At 42.5% G+C, this 22,975-nt stretch overlaps 1 protein-coding gene across 3 annotated transcripts in view; it reads left to right on the plus strand.

Moving 5' to 3' along the window:
* Positions 1 to 1,788: 1,788 nt before the first annotated feature.
* RALBP1 (ralA binding protein 1) overlaps positions 1,789 to 22,975 on the plus strand; it is a 42,950-nt gene continuing 21,763 nt past the window's right edge. For 2 of the 3 annotated variants that reach the window (XM_057526458.1, XM_057526461.1), the window contains exon 1: positions 1,789 to 1,946. The gene's annotated coding sequence lies outside the window, so the exon portion shown is untranslated. Of the gene's footprint in view, positions 1,947 to 2,172; positions 2,301 to 22,975 lie in introns of those variants that run through there. The other variant, XM_057526459.1, reaches the window with a different exon arrangement.

A 22,975-nucleotide genomic window follows, 5' to 3' on the forward strand; every position in this document is an offset into this window, starting at 1 on the left:
TACTAGAAGCCCCAACCCAAGTCTCGGTGGGTCTCATTGGTTCTGATTGGGTTACAGGACCATCCCGGAAAGGCTCAGCCACTAGAGGGAACGATTATGCTGCATGGCTTAAATGGGAGGAATGAATCTCAGGAGGCAACCAACAAATTTGTGTTAGGCAACACAAATTAGCCCTAAATAATAATAAATAATTGCATTGGCTCACCCAGCTAGGTTCACATCCTCAAAGCACTTTAAAAGAGCTATACAAACCATGGCCTCTGAGGCTGAAGCCAGTCTTAATGCTGCCAACTCCCGGATTCTCTCCCCCTCCTTTCCCCAACCCCACACTCCCGTTTTGGCCTCATTCATTGCTGCTGCAGAAAGCCCTCTTTACGTTGTGAATAACACGGCCATCAGCAGTTACCACAGTAAAACGCTATCTTCTCTCCCTTTTCTGTGTCCATGTAGCAATTTCCAGCAAGGGCTCAATAGTGCCCGACATGGGTCAGTGCCTATCCCTTGGCCCAATCATTGTTGCCAGAGGCAGAGTATTGTACCTGGCAAGGTAACATGCCCATCCCAGTGGTCAGAGGACACGGTTCTGTTGCCAGAAGGGCAATAAGAAAGCTTTTCAAAAAGTCAGAAAACAATGGCCACCACACACAGACCATCTTGGTATCTAATTGTGAGCTTTTCTTGAATGTCAGGCGGAGGGGGCTGAACTTGACTGAGTAGGAAATGCAGGGTACAAGGGAGAGACCTATTGTCAGACTGGAGGCAGGCTGCTTTGGGAGGAACAGGGCAGGATGGAGTAGAGGTCAGTCTAAACATGTAATGAAGTTGTAAAGAGAGTATCGCACGCAGGAATGGAAGTGATTGGGAAGGCCCATCTATCCCTAATCTTATCATCCCTCTAATAAAACTGCCAAACTTTATAAGACAAGAACACGTAAAAAGATCCCTGATTTCCAGCCATGCATTAGCAGGACAAATCTTGAAGCCTTTGTGAAGGGTTTCCGGAGGAAATGCGGTCATTTCCATCTTCCTCTAGATCCAGTTCTGTCTGCAAGCTAACCGTGCAGAGGGCGGCTCTGATTCAGGACCTCCTCGGTACAAGGTGGGGGCCCCGCTGCGCCGCAAGGACCGAGGGAGGTCCTCGTCGACACCCATTTTAGGAATGCTGAGGCCAGTCCCGATACGGAGTTCTAGACAAGTTTCTCCTCGGAGGCCCACGGCGCTTCCTGCATCCAAACCCCCAGCAAAAGTCCCCACCCCAAGCTAGACTTCCCTCCCAGCCCGGGCCGGGGAGAGCCCCACCCAGGGGAGGCTGGGCCGGCCTCCGGGCCGGTTTAACTGGCTAGGGCTGAAGCCCGCGGTGCAGAAGGTCTGCGCCTCAGTAGCTGGGGAACAGGCTGCCCGGAGCGTGGGCAGAACAACCTCTGCTCTTCTCCGGACCTCGGCCGGCTCTGCCCCCAACCGTCCTCGCGGAGCTCGCGCGAGGTGAGCGCGCGTCCTCCCGGCCCCCGACCACCAGGAACTGCGCAGGCGCCGGCGGAGCTCTGGCGCGGCGCGTTCTCTCGCGCGCTCCCGGGTCTCCCCAGTTGGCCCCTCGGCCGGGCAGGCGCCGTGCATCCTGGGTGTTGTAGTGCGGCTCCCGGCGGAGGGCCGCCTGAGGACTGGGCGCTGTGTTTCCGAGGACTACCCATCCCAGCGTCCCCGCGCGGGGGCACAGGGCGCCGGCCCTGGACAGCCCCGGCCGTCAAAGCCGAGAGGAGGACCCGGGAAGCCGGGTGCAGCGGGAGGAGGGAGTGCGCGTGCGCGCTGGGCCGGCTCGCCCGGTTCTGTCCCAATCATTGTAAACAGGCGGAGGCTGGGGTGGGGTGGGAATGGGGCGCCCGAGGCCGGCCGGGGGCGCAGCGCAGGAGGCGGCCGCGGCGGCGGGCGGTCGCGCGGCGGCGGCGCAGGTCAGTGGCGGGTGGCGGGCGGGGGTCGCGGCGGGGCCCCGCTGTCCGAAGCCGTCCGCGCGCCTTCTCGTGGCGTCTGTCAGGCGGCTGCGGGGCCGGGCTCTCGCGGGGCGGCGGGGCGGCGGGACGGCGGGGCGGGGGCGTGGCTGCCGGGGGCGGCTGGTTCTGGCGGCTTGTCCGCGGTTCCGGCCCGCCCTGCCCGTTTCTCCCGCTCGCTGGCCGGGGCTCTTGGGTCTGGGCGGGGAGGGTGGGGAGCCGGGCCCTCCCCGGGGCCCGGGCCTCGGACGGGGGAGAGGGACTCGGTCTTTTACATAATCGCGGTCGGGATGCTGACTGGTCTCCGGTGCGCGCCCGGTGAGAAGGGAGGGCTCGTGGAAGCGGCGGGGCTCCTGGGTGCTGCGAGGGCACCGGCAGAGCCGAGTTGGGAATTCTTTTCACAACTCCTTGTCAAGCGGGCTGGCGCCCAAAGGCTCTTAGGGAGGTCAGCTGGGTGCGTGTGTGTGTTTGTTTATCGTTGTGAGAGTGAAACAGTTTTCGCTAGATATCCCACACCTCAGCCTTACCTGAAGTCCTTATGCTGCTTCAGGTTTGGGGATTCATGACTCCAGAGCCTCCGTCTTGAGCAAGCAGAGCATCTTTCCTCTAAGGCCTGATCGAATGCTTGAAAATAATTAAAATGTTAATTCGAGGGGTTTTGAACGTGCAGGTGCAAATACCGTCGTTTGGACGCTGAGTTAACACACCGATGAGCCTCATTAGGAGAGCTTTCACTAAACGTTCTGTTGAGTGGAGCGGGCTTGTCCCCGCGCTGCAGCACTTTGGGTGGCAGTCCATCATGCTGGGCGGTAGTTCACAGAATATTCAAGTAGCGATGATAAGGAACAGGCCCACTTGTGGTTTGCTGGCCACGGAGGCAGCGCTTCTAAATGAATAAGTGGGCCTGGGAATGAGAAAGGTAACTTCACTTTCTGCCTTCCGAATTATATTGGTGACTTGATAATTCCTTTCTGAGTATCTTCCTGAGAATGAGTAATTGCTGTAAACTGTATTGGCAAGTAGTAGAGGTAGGAAGGAAGTTAGTAGAAGGGTTTCCACTTTTCAAAGTGACCCATAGATGTAAGCGAGGTGGGCTAGTTTAACGGTGACCATTGGGAAGCAATTCTTTAAACAGTATCTTGAAGCTATGCCACATAATTTACTGTCTCTTTAAAATAGTATTTCTCCTTTTAGATCTTCCAGGGATCATTTCTCCCCTACTTTAGAAAAATAGAAGTGGTATCAGAAAGTGCATATTAACTTTAATTTGTACAAGTGTTTGCTTGGCAAGGAGAGATGGGGCCCAGAATGTAACCCAAAAGTATGTTCTTTCTTTTTTGAACGAAAATCTCTGATAGGAACTTAGGTTAGTATATGTGGAGGGAATAAGGAAAAATGCAGGTCATTTAGTGTAATTTCTGTGCAGCAGGTACTGTGGAGACTTACAGATGGATGAGGCAGTGCCCCTGCCTTCAGGGTGGTAAGAGTTTCTCACTTACTTGAACTTCCACAAGTACAATATGTTTTTAAGGTTGCTTTGAGCGGAGGAAGGACGGGGAGTGCAGTGGGTGTACAAAGGAGGCAGTGGTCCATGTCTTGAGGGAAGAGGAGGAGAGATTGAGGAAACGGCAGTGGTCAGGAAAAGCGTATGGGAGAGGACGAGAACAGTGCGTATACAGGCTTAGAAAGGATGGGCGTTCAGGCAGGAGGAGCAGTGTGAGAAGCGCGGGAGTCTGAACAGAGTGAGTTGTAGGATCTGCAGGTACGGCTGACGAGGGCCGAGGGTGGTGGCAAGACCTGAACCTGGGGACGTAGGCAGAGACCAAATTAGGAGTAGTCTTGTAGACAGGTGACGTAAAGTCAGCCTAACCTCGAAGCAGACAAGAGTCACTGAGACAGGATGAAGAAGAGGTCTAAGCCTCTCAACCCATTGTAACTCCTTGCTGTGTGTCAAGCATTGTATTAGGTGCTTTATACTTTATGTCCTTGAATTCGAAGAAGGTTTAGGCATGACTGAGGCAGAAATCTTGGGAAAGGAAAGGAAGGCCAAGGGAAAGTTGGACAGGAGGAGAGAGAGCATTATAAGAACGGAAGTTGTTCTCTGCAGCTGTAGCATTGCGCTTACAGGGTAAGTAGCAGATGATGAGGGTGCACAGATCAGTCCTCAGGTACTTCGTGCCATTCTGAGGATTCTTGAGGGCTTTTCCTATAGATAATAATAGAGCTTATGGATTTTAACCAGGAAAGCGTCATGATAAGGTTTTCATTTTAGAAAGATCATTCTGGTATTGTAGAGTATAGATTTCAGAAGGGATGGAGGGAGGACAAGGAGGATGCAAGAAGACTGGTGAGGAGTTTTTGTAATAATTGAGGTGACAGGGCCTATACTAAGGTAGGATCAGTGGAGGTGCAGAGGAATAAGTTAATAGCACAAATATTTAGGAGGCAGAATTAATAGGGTTCAGTGACACTTGGATTTAGGGAGTGAGAGAGAAATAATAGGATAAGATGACTTGGATTTTAACTAAGGTGATTGACTAGACAACAAATGGTAAAGTATGCTGAGACAGGGAATTCAGGAAGAGGAGCACATCTGGGGAGGAACAGTATTTTAGCTTTTGGATACACTGAGTAGGAGTTATCTGTAAAACCCAGGTGGAAGTGCTTGTGTGTGGGTTTGGAGCACGAGAGAAAGGTCTTGATAGGAGAGTCATCAGGCTATCTTATAGGTGGTTCCTGAAGCCTTTGATTTAGGTAACACGGCATAGGAAGAGTTTACTGATGGAGAATGGTCCTGGAAATAGGCCATGCAGAGCAATAGCATTTGAAGCCAGAGAGAAGAAGAACTGGAAAGGGAAATTCCTATGTGTCGAGAAACGCTGAGAAATCATGATGCGATGTTGTAGAAGCCCAAATGGGATCATTTCAAAAGGAAGCTATACTTCACAACTGCCTCTCCAGAAAAAATAAGAATAAAGGAAGCTATATTTCAAATGCTTTCAGAACTCGAGTGAAACATGGATTTTTAGGAGTTTGTTGAATTTGATAACTAAGTGAGAGCAGTTTCTTAGCATCCTACTTAATGCTACCATTTGGAGAGGGAGCTAAGTTTGAGTTGAGTTAATGGGAGGTCAGAGAGTGGAGAAAGCAAATGTAGGTTATTTCAAGAATAAACAAATCTTAGCTGTGAAGGGAAGAATAGAAAGAAGTGTTAGCAGAGGGTAATAAAGGGTTAAGAAGGGAGTTTTAACTCGGCAAAGACTTGAGCCTGCTTTTCTTATGACAGCTTTATTGAGATATTCATATAGCATAAAATTGATCCTTTTAAAGTGCACAACAGGGGCTTCCCTGGTGGTGCAGCGGTTGAGAATCTGCCTGCTAATGCGGGGGACACGGGTTCAGGCCCTGGTCTGGGAGGATCCCACGTGCCGCGGAGCGGCTGGGCCCGTGAGCCACAACTGCTGAGCCTGCGCGTCTGGAGCCTGTGCTCCGCAGCGGGAGAGGCCCCGATGGTGAGAGGCCCGCGCACCGCGATGAAGAGTGGCCCCCGCTTGCCGCAATTAGAGAAAGCCCTCGCACAGAAACGAAGACCCAACAACAGCCATAAATAAATAAATAAAATTAAAAATTAAAAAAAAAAATTAAAGTGAACTAAAAAAAAAAAATAAAGTGCACAACAATTAAGTCATTTTTCGTATATTCAGAGTTGTGCAACCACCTCTACGATCAGTTTTAGAACCTTTCATTACCCCTCTTCTTCATTGTCAGCCATTCACCATTCCCCCTGCTTCCACTCACTAGCAACCACTAATCTACTTTCTGTTTCTGTGGTTTTGCCTATTCTGGACATTTCATGTACATGGAATCATATATGTAATCATTTGTGACTGACTGTCTTTACTCGGCATCATGTTTTCAAGGTCCGTCTATATTGTAGCAGGTGTCAGTACTCCATTCCTTTTTATTGCTGAGTAATATTCCACTGTCTGGTCATACCACATTTTGTTTATCTATTCATCCATTGATGAACATTTAAGTTGTCATTACTTTGTGGCTATTATGAATAGACCTAGTGTGAATGTGCAAGTTTTCGTGTAGAAATATGTTTTCATTGTTCCTGGGTATATACCTAGGAGTAGAATTGGCGGATCGTGTCGTGACTTTTATGTTGAACAGTATGAGGAACTGCCAAACTGTTTCCCAAAGCAGCTGCGCCATTTCACTGTCCAGTGTAAGGACTCTGATTTCTCCATATCCTCACCAACACTTGTTATTTTCTTTTTTAAAAAATTTTAGCTATACTGGTAGGTGTGAATTGGTATCTCATTGTGGGTTTGATCTGAGTTTCCCTGGTGGCTGATGATGTTGAATATCTTTTCATGTGCTTATTGGCCATTTGTATATCTTCTTTGGAGAAATAGTTATTCAAGTCCTTTGCCTATTTTAACATTGGGTTGTTCTTCTTGTTGTTGAGTTGTAAATGTTCCTTTACATATTCTGGATGCTGGACCCTTATCAGTATATATGATATGCAAATATTTTCTTCCATTCTCTGGGTAGTCTTTTTACTTTCTTGATAATGCCCAAGGCAAAGGTTTTCAATTTTGATGAAGTACAATTTATTTTTTCTTTTGTTACTCATGATTTTGGTATCATATCTAAGAATCCATTGCCAAATCCAAGGGCTTGAAGATTTACACTGTGCTTTCTTCTAGGAGTTTTATGGTTTTAGTTCTTATATTTAGATGTTGATTCATTTTGAGTGGATTTTTGTATATGGTCTGAGATTGGGTCCATTTTTTGTGTGTGGAAATTAATTACCCCGTTCCCATCTGTTGAAGTGACCATTCTTTCCCCATTGAATAGTCTTGACACCCTTGTTGAAAATCAATTGACCGTAGATGTTTGGGTTTATTTCTAGACTCTTCAAATCGACTGTATAGGTCTATATGTTTATCCTAATGCCAGTACCACATTGCTTTGGTTATGCTAGTTTTGTAGTACCTTTTGAAATCAGGATGTGTGAGTCTTCCAATTTTGTTCTTCTTTATTTTTTTGTGGCTATTCAGGGCATGTTGCAATTCCATATTAAACTGAGGATCAGATTTCCATTTCTGCAAAAAAGGCTGTTGAAATTTTGCCTTGAATTTATAGATCACTTTGAATTACAGCAATACATTGTTGTCTTAATGATACTGAACCGTTCAGTCCATTAAAAAGGGGTTTATTTAGGTCTACTTTAATTTCTGTCAGCAATGTTTTGTAGTTAGCAGTGTATGTGTCTCTCACCTCCTTGGTTACATTTATTCCTCTTTTATTCTTTTGGCTGCTAATGTCCAGTCATTAGCTGACCAGTAAGCTAACAGAACAGAGGCTTCAACTAATGATTGGACAGAGATTTCCTTAAATATTTAGTACCAAAAACATCTCCCAATATTTTCAGAGGGGTGCTGTGCATCTCTTGGGGGTGTACCTTCAGTACTCAACCACTTTACAACTCTGTCTTAGCTTTCATTTCCTGTTTGTGCAGAGGTCAAGGTCATCCAGAGGTGAGAGTGGAGGGCTTTCTCGGGTAGGATAAACTCAATGAGATCCACCTGAGACACATCTTAATCAGCTAGTTTAAGGACAAAGACAAGGAGAGAATCTTCAAAGTAGCAAGAGAGAAGTGGCTCATCACATACAGGGGATTCTCAATATCATTATCAGCTGACCTCTCATGAGAAACGGTAGAAGCCAGAAGGCAGTGGGATGACATAGTCAAAGTATTGAAAGAAAAAAACTGCCAACCAGAATTCTTCGTCTGGCAAAACTCCTGAGCATGTACATAGCCCTGCGTGCACACGTTTCTCCTAGATTTCCAGGAATTTGTTGCAGCTCTTCAAGGTCCTTGTTCCCCAAAACACCTCTCAAGGTTTTGGTCGTAGTGTTTGCCCCAGCTGTTACCTGTTGCTTCAGGTGGTAGCAGCTAAAACCTCTGCCAGCCCCCTAGTGGCCTTACCCCTGGGGGGTTCTGAGTTAGCAGCATTTAGGTGAGATAAAGCAAGCCTTTTCAGCAGGTAGGTCTTCCAGGGAGCCTGGAATAATAATTTCAGTTTGTTTGCAAATGAGGTTTGTTCTGCTGAACCAGTGCTGGGAATGTGGGCTGTTATTTTCAAGGGTGCCACTGATCTGGGAAGCCCAGGATAGGACTAGAGAAAGTTAAACACCACAAAGTTCTATGTTCTTAAGCAAGATTCAGCTGTTTTTCTTGAATAAGTACTCCCTGGATTGCTGCAAGATTTTGCTTAGTTTCCAGTGTTGTGAAAAAGTTGATTCTGACCGAGTTTAAGTGCTTTTATGGAGGGGTGAACTTTTGGAGTTCCTTAAGCTGTCATTTTACATCACTCCATCTGTTTATTTAGTACTCCGTTTATTTTTAGGCTGCCTCTGTCACTATAGTTCAAGTGAATTTTTTGTAGACAGCATATAGTTGGGTTAGTATTTTCTCTTTCTCTGTTCTTTGCTTTTTTCCTAAGGAATTTGAGGTGCTTGTAGAGATGTAACGTAATAAAGGTTTTTTGGCTATCATAAACAGTGCTTTGCTTACTTTTGTGTGTTTGGGGGCTAAGGTTTTAACAGTGAATTGCTAGGTCAGAATATTAATTTTTGGTAGGTGTTGTTAAATTGTCCTTCTAAATGTAACAGTTTACACTTTTACCAGTAGCGTGTGAACGTGTCTCTTTCTTCACACCCTCCCATGGTTGGGTATCAGACTTGTTCATCTTTAGAAAATTGGTGGGTGAAAAAGAGCATCTTTTAAATTCCCTGTTTTTTCATTTTAAAAGTTTTTGTTAGCTTCATGTTCAAATCCTCAGCCGTTTTTCTTTTTTAAAAATTAATTTTGAAAAGTATTTGTCATGTCTAGTGCCAGTATTTTTTCCCCAAGTTTCTTCTTGGCTTCTTACATTTGTTTATGGTGTTTTTAAAAATGTGCTTATGATTTTGTGAAGGTCTTTTAAAATGGGAGTCAAGGAAGGAAAAAGCAGTAAAACTCTTCCTTTTTCACACTTTTATGGGGGGGAGGATGTAGTTTATAAAATCGCAAGTTTTGTCCAAATATTTTTATACTGTTGCTTTTGTATAGTTAATAGCAAAGTTGAATATTGATTAATAATTATTATTGCTACTTACTGAGTACCAGAAATACCATTTTGTTTAGTCTTGGCAGTGCCGTGCCAGGTAGATGTCAGTATTTACAGATAAGGAAGCCCAGCCTATGAAGGGTGATGGTACTTAGTCAAGCCAACGACTGTGCTGTATTACTTCCTGTTTACCGTATTCTCTCTCCATCAGGGTTATCTCCCAGTTTCTTTACTGAGGAATGGGGGCCTGGGTGAGATGGAAATAATATGATTGTGTTTTCTGAAGAGACCACACCTTAATATTTTCTTGTATATTCTTCCAGAGATGTTTTATACACATACAGGCAAAGAATGTGTAAACATGTATACATTCTGTTCTAAACAGTGATGTAAATTGTGGAATAAGGCATTTATTTGTCGAGTGCTTACTGTGTACCAGGCACTAGGCCTGTTTCTTTACATTTGATCAGTTCGAGTGAAGCCCTTCAAACTGATCACCTTGAAACATTGTACAGGTATTTAAATATGAAGCTTTTGCCTAAAAGGTAACTAAAAACAAAAATGCTAGTAGAACTCATTTGGAATTGCTTCAGAGCTGATACCTTGATGTAATGAAGCATGACCCTTCATTCTCAATTGAAGGTTAAATTAATTCAAAGGCACTACAAATTGAAAGCCAGATATTGTGACAGGTTGAGAATAAAACTGCATGCTGTTGCCATTGTTTAAAAATGAGGTGTGTTTGTCAGTTATAAAAACAGTGTTTTTGTGTGATTGGGACTTTCTCCTTAATCTTTTTATGAATAGGCTCTTTCGCCAACCTGCCAGTGATAGGTGCCTTTAGAGAAATATGTTTGGATAAGTAACTACTATTGAGAAAAAGGAGGGAGGGGGAGATGAGGGAAGAAAGCTCCCCTCCCCCCCACTGGGAAGAAAGCTTTTTAAGGAAAACTCATAAATTGAAGCTGTAATTTTAAGATGTTAGCAATTTTCAGTTGTTCCTTCCAAAGTAGAAATAGCGAATCAAGAACTTTGACTTTCTAGGGAGTTCCCTGGTGGCCTAGTGGTTAGGATTCCAGGCTCTCACTGCCATGGCCGGGTTTAGTCCCTGGTGGGGGAACTGAGATCTCGCAAGCCGCGTGGCACGGCTAAAAAAAAAAAAAAAAAGAACTTTGACTTTCTGTGGAAAATTATGGGAGAAGAAAGTGTGAATATAAAAATGAAGAAAAAGCTCACTGAAGTCCATTTTGTTATCCCCCTAGAATGGTAACAAGCAATCAAAAAGCAGCAGATACCATGCTACATTTTTCAACTAAGTTTAGCATTTTAAGAAAATGAGCATATTATGACATCAGAATTTGCTTCCTCAGGTTACTTTTTTTTTTTCTTTTAATTCAGACTTTATTTTTTTAGAGCAGTTTTGGGTTCACAGCAAAATTGAGAGGAAGGTACAGAGATTTCCCATACGCCCCCAGCCCCACGCATGTACAGCCTCTCCCATTATCAGCATCCCCCACCAGATGGGACGTTTGTTACAAGAGAGGACCTGACATTGACACGCATTGCCACCCAAAGGCCATAGTTTACATTACAGTTCACTCTTGGTGGTGTACACTCTATGGGTTTGGATAAATTTATAACAACATGTATCCATCACTGTGGTATCATACAGTATTTTCATTGCCCTAAAAATCTTCTGTGCTCTGCCTGTTCATCCTTCTCTCCCACTCCTCCCCCAACCCTTGGCAACCATTGATGTTTTTGTTCTCTCCATAGTTTTGCTTTTTCCAGAATGTCATGCAATTGGAATCATCCATTATGGAGCCTTTTCAGACTGGCTTCTTTCGCTTAGTGATAAGCATTTAAGTTTCCTCCATGTCTTTTCATGGCTCGAGAGCTCATTTCTTTTTAGTGTGGAATAATATTCCATTGTTTGGATTCTAGCACAGTTTTATTTATTTATCCATTTACCTACCAAAGGACATCTCGGTTGCTTCCAAGTTTTGGCAATCATGAATAAACGTACTTCTGTAAGTTAGCTGCTGTCAACATCCATGTGCAGGTTTTTGTAAGGACATAAGTTCTCAACTCCTTGGGCAAATACCAAAATCACCAAGGACATGATTGCTGAATTGTATGGAAGGAGTATATTTAGTTTTGTAAGAAACTGCCAAACTGTCTTCCAAAGTGACCGCACCGTTCTGCATTCCCACCAGCACTGATAAGAGTTCCTGTTGCGCCACATCCTCGCCAGTGCTTGGTGTTGTCAGTGTTTTGAATTTTGGCCATTCTAATAGATGTATAGTGGTATCTTGTTTCTTTCTGAAGGTCATTTTTTTAAAAATTTGAGGTATAATTGACATGTAACATTATATTAGTTTCAGGTGCGCAACATAATTATTTGATATTTGTATATATTGTGAAATGATCACCACAGTAAGTCTAGTTAACATCTGTCAGCACACATAGTTACAAACAAATTTTTTTAAAATAATTTTTTAAAAATCTAGATTTATTTTAGTCATGTTCCTTGTTGTTTTAATTTGTAATTCCCCAATGATATACGGAGCATCTTTTCATATGCTTATTTGTCATTTGTATATCTTTTTTTGGTGAGGTGTCTTCAGTTGGCTTGTTTTCTTATTGTTGAGTTTTAAGAGTTCTTTGTGCATTTTGGATAATAGTCCTATATCAGGTATATCTTTTACAAATATTTTCTCCCAGTCTGTGGCTTGTCTTCTCATTTTTGGTCTTAAGTCTCTTAATTTTTAAGTTCATCCCCCAACTCTTCCTCCTTCCCCTCTCTTTTTCTTTGGTATTAACTAAAGAAACTAAATTGCATATCCCCAGATTTTGAGGCGTAATCAGATTAAGTTTTCATTAGTTTATTTTTGCGAGGCTGGTGTGATTTTCTCTCTTTTTTGTCTGTGTTAATTAGCAGTCATTGATCGTTGCCAGTATCTATTTTTAAATTGCTTATTAAGTGGTGACAGTCTTTTATTTCTTTATTTATTAGATGGAAGATTTTGATAAAAAGAAACTTTGCTGAACAACACTTTGTATAGCAGATTCAGGATAACTGCTTTCCCCCCACCCCATTTACCAGTTATTCCAAATAATTACATGGTTCTCTAGCATCCTCCAAAGTGACCAGTGAATTTTATTTTTGAGTATCATTATGAACTCATGGATTTAAATATACTTGATACTTTAGTTCATGGCAGTTATTAATTTTATTGGCGCTCATATAGTCCCATCTTTCCATCTTTGGCCAGTGGGAGCTTCTTCTAGTTGACTTCTGAGTCCTTTTGTCTTGATTCCAAGCATCTTTCATAACGTCTTTCTTTTGTGACACGATATTTCAGCCTCATCTTATACATATCTTGCTCTTAGACCTGGTGTCAGCCTAATGGAAGTGCTTAATAGTGTGCTGAATTATGTTGTTAGACCCACACAACTAAATTCATATTTATGACTCGGCAATTTAGTAACCATTTGAAAGAATAGTACACGTAAGCTGAAAGAGAAAATAAATTATTTCACTCTCAAATAACTAAAGTTAGTGGTCTTTGTGTTCCTATTGGACACCGCACAGCTTATAATACTTTGAAATCCGATTGGACAGCACCACCCTTATTTCTTGTTCCATGTTGATTTTTAAAAATTTACTTATTTACTTATTTACTTATTTATTTATTTATTTATGGCCGCATTGGGTCTTCGTTGCTGCACGTGGGCTTTCTCTAGTTGTGGCGAGCAGGGGCTGCTCTTCACTGTGGTACTGATTGGGCTTCTCATTGCGGTGGCTTCTTGTTGCAGAGCACAGGCTCTAGGCACGTGGGCTTCAGTAATTGTGGCACACGGGCTCAGTAGTTGTGGCTCGCGGGCTCTGGAGCGCAGGCCCAGTAGTTGTGGTGCACAGGCTTAGTTGCTTCGCGGCATGTGGGATCTTCCCGGACCAGGGCTCAAACCCGTGGATTCTTAACCACTGCGCCACCAGGGAAGTCCCTCATTTTTTTTTTTCTTTAAATCATAGCTACCCCAGAAAACCCAGCTTCACAGAGGTATGCTGTTGAAAGGAATGTGCACAGTCGAACGTTGAAACTGAACAACTTTTAGCTGGTAGTTTGCACAGCGTCCGGCAGATGTTGAATACCGCTCTGTTTCCCTCAAATGTAAGCTCCCCGTGGCCGGGATGAGTTTGCTTACAGTGCTCCGGGTGCCTCCGCGCACTGTCTGGGAACCATGGTCTAGATACTTCTACCCAGTTTCTGTTGTAACCAATGGTGTGCATTTTAAAAATTATTAAATAACGTTTGTTGGTCTCCCCCGCCCCCAAGTTAAGTTCTAATTTACTGTTTTCTTGAGAATAGATTTTGTGATTATGAAATGTGGCAGGAAAGACACCACCCTTCCCCCACCCAGCCAAAGGATATATCATTACTTTAAAAATGTGCTGTTTTACTGATAAATACCAAATGATATTTATTCTGGTTTTTTAATAAGAAAACTTTTTTTTTTGTCCTCTGAATTAGGGTGACTGCTGATGATAGCACCTTTGATTTTGTGTAAAGGCAATGTGGACTTTTCTCCCCATACTTAATACACATACGTACTCTTTGATTTGGACAGCTGTATGTAGAACTGAATTGTGTCCTCTCCAGCCTTTCATCCCAGGCAGAAGGTGGGATTATTTCTGGCTGCTAGATCCTGTATGTTTTGGCTGCTCATTTTCCAGCACCTGGCATTCTGATCCTGAGTTTGAACATTCACTTAAATAATGGACATAATCTGTGCCCTTTAGATTTCTGTTTCATCTGGACATTGGGTTTTACATTTTGCATTATATCAGTGTCCTAAAATAACTTGTGAATTTTTCTCTTTTCTTATCAGTCATGCAAAAGTTATTGTCAGCCTTAAAAAGACATTCATACGTTCTTATTCATTATTATGAACTTCGGAATTTCACATCTTTTAAACTGATTTTACACACATATCTTATCTCAGGCATATTGTTTTAATCAGTGACACTGAGAATGTTGAGTGGAAAACATTAAATCACTATGTCATTCAGTGAATTTTTGTGAGTGGCATGTGAGATGCTAATTGAAAGTTTATTTGTTTGGATAAGCCCCTGGGGGTAGGGGAGAAACTAAAATAAAGATTAAGTTTGATGATCGATAAGGAGAGTACAGAAAAGAAACAGTAACCCAAGAGTAAAATCTCTATTGAAGTATAGACCTAAGCAAATGCTGGAAGATTTCAAAGGACTAATTATGTAACAACCTGATGGGCTGACAGTTGGTCTGTGGGAATGTGCATGAGAAATTACTGTCAGTCCTGTAACTGTGTATACTGGGCTGCATCATGGGGCACACGCCATAAACCTCACACATATTTGCATGGCGAGGATTTCACTGTGGAGGATAGGAAACCCCTCTAAACCTTATCTGCCTCATCTGAAGGATTATTTGTCTCATCTCAGTTTATAAACTTAACATTTTTTTTCTTGGATAGTAATATTCACGTTTTAAGAAAAATCCCTTGATGGGGATTTCTCTTTATATACCTGTTCCCTACAGCATATAAAACTTTCTCTAAATGAGAAGAGCAGCTTACTGAGCCTCAGCGGTTTGTAAAACAGTGTGGTTTACGCGGAACACCTGCCGTCTTTCTGGCAGTGTGGGATTTCGGTACCCGCCTGGCGGAGAACACCGATGTGACCAGGCTGCACGGGGACCTCAGGCTGTGAGTGAGGAGCTGCCCAGCACATGGTGCTTCTCACGTGTCCCTGTGACTCCACTGCCCGGGGACCCCTGGGAGCGTGTGGCTGGTTCCTTGTGCCTTTTCCTTTGTTTTTTTTGCTGTGTATCTTTTCTCTGTAGTAAATCGCAGCCGTGAGCATGACTGTGTGCTGACTTATGTGAGTCCATCTAGCGAATCGCCAACCCTGCGGGTGGTCTTGGGGACCCCAGCCCAGTTTAAAGACTTGCACTGTTCCCTGCCCCGCTCCTGCACCTCTCTCGGTCTTAGTTTTTTCCTTTCAGCTATTTTTTTTTTGGTGTTTATTTCCTTTATCTAAATAATATCCTTAAGTTGCTGTTTTTGAAGATAGCAGTTTTGGACGTCTTGTGTTAACCTAGGTGTTAGGGTAGATGAGGATTTGGGTGTCTCAGACCTTCGCCGGGCCCCGTGCCCCCAGCTCTCCAGCATCATCCTGCCCTGCATGGTGTTTGATTCTGTCAGCACCCATCGTTTTCATGGTGATGATCACACAAATACTGTGTAACCCTGAGCCAGGCAGTAGACTACAATTTCGTTTTCTCATCTACCTTTCCCTTTTTCTTAGAGTTAATGGTTATCTCTTATTTTTATTTGCTTTTACTCTGTTCTCATGACAGATATATTCCAAAAGCTCCAGCGGTTCTTTACCGGGTCTTACTCTTCTTTTCCGCAGTCAGATGTCTGTGACTCCCTTTGTTCTTGGAGCCCTTCTTCCCCTGGGTCACAGGGACTGTGTCACTAGCTGGTCACAGGCCTGCTTTTCGTGGGGTTCCTTGCTGCCCATCAGGGTCGCATTTCAGGGCATCAGGATTCTTGAACAAGTGTACAGGGGGAGTACAGTCCTTGCCACTGTGTGTCTGGAATGTCTTTATTCTACCTGTGCACTTGAATGGTGCTTGGAACTAGCTGTCTTGTCAGAGGTTTGAAGATATTCCTTTATTGTCTTTAAGTTTCCAGTGTTCCTGTTGACAAGTTGATCGTGATCCTTTGTATGTAAGTTGCTTGCCCTCTTCCCTGCCCGGCAGGAGTCTTTCAGGATCATCCTTCTGTCCTCTGTACCCCGAAACCTCATGATGTGCTTTGGCGTGCATCTCTTCATGTATGGTGTGGGGTGGTCCCTTGTGATCTGGACACTCTTGTCCTTTAATTCTGAGAAAATTTGAAGAGTAAGAATGTACTGCATGTGCAAATACTGCTTACAAAGTTGGACGTTCCCAACTTAATAGGTAGGTTAATGCTGGTTAGTGTTCAGTATGTGAGGTACTAATGAACCAGTGTTTGGATTCCCTTGTAGAGATTTGGGTTAGAGACTTAATTTACAGATTATTTTTAAAAACCGTAAAAATGAGGAAAAGCTGCTTCCAGTGACTTACAGCCTGGTATTCAATAAAGAAAGTTTATAAATACTGGATTTGCTTAACTTGTGAACTAGTTAAGCAAGCTATGGGTTTTCTGGACGAGGCCTTTTTCTGTGTTGATATTATCAAGTTTAATAAATCATTGGAGTTATTCTCAAAAGCTCATTTCAGGAGACTTTAATTTAGCAACCTGTCTTTCCTACTTATATTGTTTTGTCCCTTTGCATGGGTGAATGATTATTATTATGTGTGCTGATTAATAGTGGTACAAAAACAGAAAAGACTATTTTAAGAACAGTGCATATCCTAGTTCTTTGGAGGAGTGGATGTTTTTAAGCAATTATTAAGTTTGAGTCTAGTTTTATGAAACTTTTTTTTTTTGGCTTTACCTCAGTTATAACTGTCATAACTGTTCTTTTTATGTGAAAAATTTCATTTCAACGTTATAATTTTTGGGGGTTCTAAAGTAAAATTCTAGATGTATGGTTTTTGCTGTATACTTTTAATAGTTTTTATTAGATATTGCAGAAGTAACTTTTTATATCTTCAGTTTTCTCTGGAGAGAGATTTCGCACAGGTACCAGCCACAGGCTTTCAGTTGGGAAAGACTGGAAGTAGACATTCCTGTTGTAGTGATTTTGGGTGTGGGGGGAGGTGGGATGCTGAAGGTAAAGGTGGGAGTAGCAGCGTTTGAGAAGGAGAGTTCATATTTTTTAATGGCTCATGATCATCTCTATATAGCTTTCATGGCTTTTTTTTCCCCCCCCAAGGGATTTTATTGATTTTATTAATTTATTTTCAGTGATATGCACAGTTTAATGTGTTTTTATGACGGCTTGGGTGGATCTAGAGGACATTATGCTAAGTGAAATAAGTCAGACAGAGAAAGACAGATACTGTATGATCTCACTTGTATGTGGAATCGAAAAAACAAGACAAACAAAACAAAATGAAAATAGACTCATAGATACAGAGAACAAATGGTTGCCAGAAGGGAGGGGGGTGGAGGGTTGAAATAGGTGAAAGGGATTAAGAGGTACAAACCCCCTGTTATAAAAAAAAAAAAAAAAGCTCCAGGGATGTAACATGCAGCATAAGGAATATGGTCAATAGTATTGAAATGACTTTGGGGACAGGTGGTTACGAGACTTACCAGCGTCCTCATTTCCAAACGGATGTAAATGTCTAAGCACTGGTACACCTGAAGCTAACGTAACAGTGGTATTTCAATAGAAAAAGTTTTAACAGATGTATACGTGCATGTAGCCCACATGCCTGTCAAGAGACAGAACGTAGCCATCAACCCAGAAAGTTCTCTCGTGCTCCTTCGTACTCAGTCCCTGCCTCTCCCCCACATTCCCACAACCACACGCCTCGATTCTTTTGACAGAGGTGAGTTTGTCCGTTCCAGAACTTCCTATAAATAGTCACACATTATGTAATCTAGCGTGTCTGGTGTGCTGTCTTTTGAAGTTCATATATTCTGTTGTATGTATGAGTAGTTTGTTTGTTTTAAAAAACGCTAATATCCCATTATGAACATATTACAGTTTGTTTATCCAGTGTTACTGGAAATGCAGGTGTTTCTAGTTTTTATCTGGTATGAATAAAGTTACTCGGATCATGTCTGTGTGTGAACATATGTTTCCATTTGTCTTGGGTAAATACTTAGGAGTGGAATTGCTGGGTCATATGGTAAGGGTTCACCTGTAAAAGATGCTGCCAAATATTGATGCTTTTCCAAAGTGGTTAAATGGTACATTCCCACCAGCAATATATTTAACTTTACAGTGCCCCACATCCTCACCAATGTTAGGAATTGTAGTTCTGTTTGAATCTTAGCCCTTCTAGATGGTGTCTGTTGATAGCTCATTGTGGTTTTAATTTCCATTTCTTTGATGTTTAGTGATGTGGAGCTTTTTTGTGGGCTTATTGACCAGTCATATATTTTCCTTTGTAAATTGTTTGCTCAACTCTTTTGCCCATTTTTGTTTTGGATTGTCTGTTTATTGTTGAATTGTAGGAGTTCTTTATATATTCTGGGTGTCTTTTGTGAGGCGCATACACACAGACAGACACACACATGCACACAGTAAATTGTTCTCCATGTCTTTGCCTTGACTAGTCATTTTCTTCATAGTGTCTTTTGATGAGCAGAAGTGTTTGCTTCTGATAAAAAGTCTACTTTGTCAATTTTTAATTTTATAGTTAATGCATTCTGGTCCTGTCTGGGATATTCTTCTCCCAAGGTCTCAAAAATACGTTTTATTTTAGAAGTTTTACAGTTTTTAGCAGTTAAGTCTCGTGTCTGTGATTTATCATGAATTACACTTTGTGGGTGATGTGATGGAGGAGCTGACCACCTCTCTTCCCCCCATGGTTATCTATGCCACTTGCTGAAGACTTTCCTTTCCCCCCGAATTCCTTTGGAACTTTTTTGACAACCAGTTGACTGTGTACATGTGAGTCCCTGTGAATTTTCTGTTTTGTTCTTCTAACCTGTCTGTCTGTCCTTGCTCCAGTACTGTGCTGTCCTGATTACTTTTCTGTGGTGTTTGGCTGGAGTAGACCACTATTATCTGAAAGTTTTCTGTCTGGCAGAGCTGTCCCTTTCTGGTCGTTCGGCTGGAGAGGGCAGGCTTCTGTTGTTTTTATCTGAGCCCGCCCGTCTGTCTGGCTTCTTTTGCTGTAAGTCTGCGATGTAGAGGCAAAAAGAAAACTCAGGGAACAGTGTTGGTCCTCAGATCCCGAGGTCCCTAGCCTGTCTGCCTTCTTGCTCTACCTGTCAGTCTGTTTTCTGTTAGCTGTGTTCACCAGGAGGAATAGGGATACGTATTCTTTCTTAAATGTTTACAAGTTTACATCATTTCTCCTTTTGCCTCAGGAGTAGGAATTTCTAATTTTTTAATTTGTTTTATTTTCTTTCTTTTGGCTATTTATGCTGAAATTTACTGTGGACCGTTCGAGGCCTCCCTCTTCTGCCCTCTTATTCAGCGAGGTTCAGGCTTGCTGTGGCCCTCCAGTGCTCAGAACTGTCCCAGCGCCAGCGTGTTCTTTCCTCTGAAATCGCCCTCTATTCGGGCCTCACTCCTTCCTGTGTGCCGATAGCCGCTCCCCTTCCGTTCCTCCCAACTGTGGCTGAGTCAGGTCAACAGCTATTTCTCTGGAGTAGTTTTTGCAAGATAATCTGTTCAGTGCGTCATGAACAAAACTATATTCTTTGTCAGTCCAGTGTGGAGACTGAACTGTAAGTCACCAGCTGCTGCAGCAGCACAGAGCGGGGGATGGTCCAAACCCACCTGGCATTCTGTTGTTCGTGGTCCTGCCCTCATTCCTCTTAGCCCCAGTGTTGTCACTTCCTGGCTTTGGACTTGGTGATGACCCACGTGTGGTGCCTGAGCCCCTCAGCTTGGCTCCAGTTGGCTCTCAGTTCAGAGCCACCTTGTCTTTCAGTGTCTTTTCTGTTGCTTCTTCGTGAAATTGCTCCCGTCAGACCCGTCTTCTTGCCGTTCTCATAACAAGCCCCACATTTCTGCTTGTGTCTGTAACGCCCTGCTCCTCCTGGCATAAGTGTGCCCTCTTGTGTGTGTGTGTGTACACAGAGGGCAGGTTACTGGAAAGAATGTGTGTTTCGAGTCAAGCAGATCCCAGTTTTATCTCTTGCTGTGTGGCATAGGGTAAGTTACTTCACTTCTCTGAGCCTTAGTTCCACAGTTTGTAAACATGGAAAAACACTTTTCTCACAGGACATATAAGGTTAGTTAATGTATATGAAAGTTCCTGAAGCCACAGGAACTCAAATAAAATGTGGGTTTCCTTTCTTTGTTTCCATAATTAAAAGTTGAGGCTAAGGGCTTGTTCATTTCTTCTCATCTTTGTGTCATTAGCGGGACACAGCCTGTTGAGAACATAGAAGAGACTAATTAGATTGTTAAGTAAACAAACATCTGACTACTTCCTGTGCAGCCTGTGCTGTGTTACATGCTAGGACTCACGAATTATTGGGCAAGCCAGCCCTGTGCGCACAGGTCATTAAAGCCCAGCAAGGCCTGTACAGCGCTGGAGGTGTGCTCCGCAGATTCTGCGGGCACAGGAAAGGGGCACGGCTGAGACTGGGCGGGGTGGGCATGAGGGGGGATTCCTGGAGAAAGTGTGGCTGGTACTTGATCCTTTTTTTTAAACAGTTTTTTTTTTAGGTATAATTTACATACCATAAGATTCACCCACTTAAAATGTCAGTTTACGGTTTGTAACCATCACCACAGTCAAATCTAGACCGTTTTCATCACTCCAAAAAGATTCCTTGTGCCCATCTGCAGGCTTAATGTTAAAAGACAAGTATGAATTGGCCCTGCAAAGATCCTGGAAGGAGGGCTGGGTTCCAGGGTGTGAGGAAGACAGCATGCAGGGAGGCGTACAACACGGGTCCGTGGGGACAGGATGCCCGTCAGCGGTCCGTCTGTGTCGAGCTGTGCTCCTTCCCCGCCCCTGTGCTTTGGCTTCCCGGGTCTTTGGACCTCAGTTTCCTCACCTGTGATGTGTAACTGATAGGCTGGTGGGATCTTGGCTCTCTTTAAACTCTCAAACCTGGGGTGGTCAAAACCATCCCTTCAATTAAGGGAAGAATACAATGTACTTTTAAAGAATAATAGCCAAAGTCAGGGCCCATGAAGAAAACCTAAAAAATTACAGTGATGCTTACAGCTCCTTAGATGGAATTTCTCCTGTTTAATGTTTTTCCTGATTAGACACGCAGTAATGTATACTGGGTAGAAAACTTATGAAATGCAGAAAAGTAAAAAGATCACTTATAATCTTACAATTCACAGATAATTATTTTTAAAGTTCCCTTGTTCTTACAGTTTTTTGCATATGTTTATTTAAAAATTGATATTGTGCTGTAAATAAAATTGCCTTCCCCACACTATTAAATATTGTCAAAAACACAACTTTTATGAGACTAAAAAAAGGTGGCCTGTTTGTTTAAAAAAAACGAACAAGTAATAGATGGGCATGGTAAGGCTCAAAATATGTAGAAAGGATAAAGTAAAAAATAAAGAAATCTTTCTTTCCCTCCCCTTTTACAACTTCCAAGAGTTAACAGTTGTTAACTATTTCAGAAATTGCATGTGTGTGAGTTTATATTCCATTATTTGGATCAGTCATAATTTAACTGATCTTCCATTGATAGCTGTTTAGATTATGTTGTTTTTGCTGTCACAGTGCTAAAATGCATATTTTCATGTACACATCTTTGAATTCTTGTAAAACTATATCTGAAGGATAAGTTCCTAAAAGGAGGAATTCTTGGATCAAAGAGAGCGCATTTAAAATTTTGATAGGGACTTCCCTGGTGGCGTAGTGGTTAAGAATCTGCCTGCCAATTCAGGGGACACGGGTTTGAGCCCTGGTCCAGGAAGATCCTGCATGCTGCGGAGCAACTAAGCCCGTGCGCCACAACGCTCTAGAGCCCACGAGCCACAACGACTGAGCCCATGCACCTAGAGCCCGTGCTCTGCAACAAGAGAAGCCACCGCAATGAGAAGCCCACGCACCACAACGAAGAGTAGCCCCCACTCGCCGCAACTAGAGAAAGCCTGTGCGCAGCAACGAAGACCCAACACAGCCAAAAATAAAGAAATAAATATATTAAAAAATAAAATTTTGATAGATGTTGCCAAATTGCTTTTCAAAAAAGATTGTGCTAGTTTACATCTCAGCCATCAGTGGATATTCTCCCGAATGTTTGATCACATCCTTACCAACACTTGGTATTAATCACCTTTTTTGTTCTTTGCCAGTCTGATGTTAGAAAAATGGTAACTTATTGTTTTGTTTTTAAAATTGTAATTGTACTTGAACATTATTTTCATGTGGATATTAGTCATTTTTCTATGAACTGCTTCTCATTCTTTGTGTAGGTGTCTTGATTTGTTGAGATTTTCATTGATTTGTGAGAACTCTTTGCTTTTTAGAGAAATTAGCTCATAATTTACACATTTTTTTTTCACATTTGTTTGTCTTTTGACTTTGTTTATGGTCAGAAATAGCAGTCTTATCACTTGTGTTTGTGGATTTTTAAAATTGCAAAATCACCTTAAAAGTGAGTGCAAAGAGAAACAAGTGATTCTAGTAGTTTTTCAAATTAATGTCATGAAGACATTAAAGAGGAATAAGAACTAATCCAAGTAACTTTTAAACACAGTACTGTGTACCATCTGTCTAATGAAGAAAAAAATGCAAACAAATCTTGAACTTTTCTTACATTTGTCCTTTGGGTTTTTTTATTCTTTTTTTAAATTTATTTTTTATTGAAGTATAGTTGATTTACAATGTGGTGTTAATTTCTGCTGTAGAGCAAAGTGACTCAGTTATACATATATATACATTTTTTTTCATGTGCTTTTCCATTATGGTTTCTCACAGGATATTGAATACAGTTCCCTGTGCTGTACAGTAGGACCTTGTTGTTTATCCACATTTGTCCTTTGTAGTGTCCATTCTAGCGAAACTATTGTGTGTGTATTTTAGGACTGAGCAAATGAGGGTTCCATTGTATCTTTCAACATAATTCCAGCCCAAGATAAAATAGCTGTTATCAACATATGAATTGTCCAATGCAGTATAGAACTACGGCTAATGATCTGTATATATCACTTTAATTGTTTTGTAAATTTTGATACTGAACTATTCATGTGTAGTTATATTAACACTCTTCTTAATTAAT

Source organism: Balaenoptera acutorostrata, chromosome 13 (genome assembly GCF_949987535.1).
Source record: "Balaenoptera acutorostrata chromosome 13, mBalAcu1.1, whole genome shotgun sequence".
NCBI lineage: Eukaryota > Metazoa > Chordata > Mammalia > Artiodactyla > Balaenopteridae > Balaenoptera > Balaenoptera acutorostrata.